Below are 3,941 nucleotides of genomic sequence, written 5' to 3'. Positions count from 1 at the left end.
CGCTCCTAAGCCCCGCATGGTGACAGCTGTCGCTCTGGGAGGCAAGCCCCTGCGGACTCGTTCCTCTGGAGCTTGAGTGGCTGAAGGCAGCGAGGTAATGAGGAGAAGCCAGTCTCCAATGCTTAACCAGGGGGCAGGAAGTCCTTGTGTCCGTCTGCCTCAAAACTCATCTTCAGGCTTCCTGTGGGATGATACCCCACCAGACTCCTGTCGTGCAAACCAGCAGCATATCTGAACTGTAACTTTGGATTCAGACAACACTTTTTGTCTTGTTTATGTTGGCATGTTTAGTGCCAACAAAATGATTTTAGGAATAGCTGATCCACTGAAGTCGCAGGTACAAAATCCACGGCCCGCCACTGTGCTATATGCTGTGTATTTTACTGAATGAAATTGACATTGGCAAAAGGAATTGGCAAATTCAACTAAAACCATAATTCTGACCAGCAGATCCTTTTACTTAGTAGAAATCCAACAATGTAGAATTACTCAGTTAACTTAAAGCATCTTCCAACGTCTTCAGACAAACATCTGAGAATTAAAGGTGTCACTGGATGTCATGATGAAAAGCTTGAACGTGAGACATTGAAGCCTCGAGTTTGGCGATTTTGCCCATCACCATCTTGGATTACGGCCGTCGCTACGTTGTTTTTATTCGCGACCAATGAACGACCATATTTGGAATCATTGGTTACCTAAGACTGAATGAATGAGGAGCTGAAACTGAAGCTTATAATACAGTAGAGACATCCTATAATTCAATGTGTACTACTGATACAATAAATGTAGAAACATCCCATAATTTAACGTGTACTACTCGTACTATAAAAGTAGAAACATCCCATAATTCATCAGGTACTATGAAAGTAGAAATATCCCATAATTCAACGTGTACTACTGGTACTGTAAAAGTAGAAACATCCCATATTTTAACGTGTACTACTCGTACTATAAAAGTAGAAACATCCCATAATTCATCAGGTACTGTAAAAGTAGAAACATTCCATAATTCATCAGGTACTATAAAAGTAGAAACATCCCATAATTCATCAGGTACTATGAAAGTAGAAATATCCCATAATTCAACGTGTACTACTGGTACTGTAAAAGTAGAAACATCCCATAATTCAACGTGTACTACTGGTACTGTAAAAGGAAAAACATCCCATGATTCAACCTGTACTGTTGGTACTGTAAAAGTAGTGTTAATGTTATGTTGATGTTAGTTTCGGGTAAGTGTTAATGTTATGTTAATGTTATTTGAATGTTACGGTAATGTTAATTTTTGTTTAGGGTTAGTGATAATGTTATTGTTAGGGTTAGTGTTCAGTTAACGGCTATTTAGACATTTAGGGTGTAGACGGGCTCAAGTTTGCCTGGACACCAACGTCTCTGCCGCCTACCCCTCTCTCTACTGCTGACACGCTGGATCCCGGTTGGACTCTGGTTTGGAGTTTACATGTTCTCCAGTGTTCTCTTCACCGGCTAAATCTGTTGGACTCAACCCAAATATAAAAGCATGTATTTTTCTCCTCCGTGAATCGCAACATTTTGAGTGGCTCAATGATCACGGGAGCTATGTTTTCTGGGGCATCAGCCCCTGGTAGGCAAACAGGTCTTGTGGGGAGAGCCCAGAGTGGATCATTTTAATGTTAGGTTAAGAGAGGGCGTAGACCTGTAAAGCGGCAGCGGCACAAGGATGCCACCAGTATGTCCGATTCCCGTCAACATATTGACTCGGCGGCTAAAGCTGACTATCCCCACAACAAATTCAGTTTGCCAGAGCAACACAACGAACAGAATGAAGGAACAAAGTATGACCTACTTCTCAAATAAAAGAGCACACAATTTGATAGTTTGTCTGACTTTATTGAGAGATGTGAGCATCAAAGGACAGCTAGCCATGCAAAGAACTAGCCTGGTAGTGTGCATTAAGGTGAGAAAGGGAATTCACCTGGGTAATACTGATCCTGAGCCAATCTTGGTTCTAGCCAGTGAAGGTAATGTTTAGGATTAGCACGGTGCTGAATGATCCAAGATGGACACTTTGTAAAAGATGGAGTCCAAGTTCAAATTTTTGCAAAAGCACAGGTATATACAGACCTGTTTGTGGCTACGCAAGAAATAAGCTGAGTACAAAATAAAGTGACTAGAACTGTTGTGCATAGTATTTGAAAAGATTTGTGCTGACAGGGCTGAATGGTAATTGACCAAAGAGATGCATACATTGGTAAGTGGGACAATAAATAATGATCTCCTGTAATTTATAACTGAGATTAATGCCCTTAGTTGGCTCATGGATAGCTGCAAACCTCTTAGTCAGAGAGCTATTCAGAGCATATACACGTGTGTATATATGTATGTATGTATGTATGTATGTATGTATGTATGTATGTGTATATATATATATATATATATATATATATATATATATATATATACACATACATACATACACACACACAGTATCTTCATAAGGCTATTTACAAATACTGTCATATCCTTATTTACAGTTATTGCCGCAACAAAGGCAGTTTGTCACTGCCTTATTGTTTATAATTACAGAGCAATAAATCAAATGGTGTATCGTGATTTTGCAAATTAAATAACACAAACAATAACAGTTCCTCAGAGTTACTTAAAAGTAGTCACATGTGCTGGGAGAAACGTCAGCTATTCAGAAAGAATTCAGCACATTTTAGACAGCTGGAGATGTGAACATGAACTTTTGAGAGACTCCACGTTTGAAAAGCCTTCGACACTTTTCTGACAAATAACACTGGAGATAGTTTTTTAATCCATCATCCTGAATGACAGTATTTCAATGCTCTGCTCTTCCGTGCAAGAAAAGCATCAGAAAGTCAAACCATCCTCAAGTTGGAGCAAAACAAAATAAAAAATATATATATGATGCGAATATTACATGACTTTAAATACAGATAAAAAAAAAACACTTACAATGTAATGGCAGGAAGCAGATACTAGTGGTTGATTTTACAGTTACATGGGACAGAGTGAGCGACAAAAATCTGTGTGTGTAGGGAAAGTGTCATTGAAAGGCGTACCGAGGGAGAAAAAGCTCCCAGAGGTGCATGCAGCGCATTTGTCACATCGTAGATGTGAAGAGCACAAATGTACAGTAATTTAATCTCTGGAGAGCAATATAGAAAATCCAGTGTGTGTGTGTGTGTGTGTGTGTTATGATTTTCATTGGATCAAGATGTAGCATAGAAGACTGTTTTTTAAATCTTTACATACACACAATGTAATACCTGAATAATTTTCTAGTCGGAGCAGGAGGGACACACACGCAAATCATAAACCCACATGACAAAGGCAGACGTGTGCACAACGCCAGATGCAGTCTGCACACACAAACATGGATCATCATACACCCTCGGTTGAATCTACTATACCAAATCTCTTAAAGTTAATGAAACAAGCCACTACAATAAACAGCTACAATCTTTCACAATCTCTTATGTCTTGTTTTCTCTACACAAACAGTGAAATGAAGACAGTTTGCTCACAAGGCTTGGACACGCCTTGACATCAAAGTAAGGTAGTCCTCTCCCATCTTTCGCAGAGGGATGACCAATGGAAATGGCTAGTGAGGTAGCCAGATGTCCTGCACACCATCCTCTTCAACACGATGCTACATTTCTGTTGTGAGTGTGATTCAAACCACACAAAGTAAAGTTGTGCTACAAGAGAAGTAGCTCTGAAGGAGCCGCCACCTCCTTTAAGTCTTAAAAGCTTCCGCGGGAAAAAGCTAATTTGTGGCTCGTCGTCCACACAAGCTGCAGATTCACGGACACTTTTTCGAGGGGTGCGGGTGAGTGTTTGGCGGTCAGTGAGGTGTCGGGTAAACACTCCTGAGTATACCTCCGTCATAGTGAACTTATTTTTTGAACTGAGGGTCAAGGAGAAATGTGCCGCCA

The sequence above is a fragment of the Taurulus bubalis genome (assembly GCF_910589615.1).
Source record: "Taurulus bubalis genome assembly, chromosome: 2".
NCBI lineage: Eukaryota > Metazoa > Chordata > Actinopteri > Perciformes > Cottidae > Taurulus > Taurulus bubalis.
Note: the sequence above shows the minus strand (reverse complement) of the source record.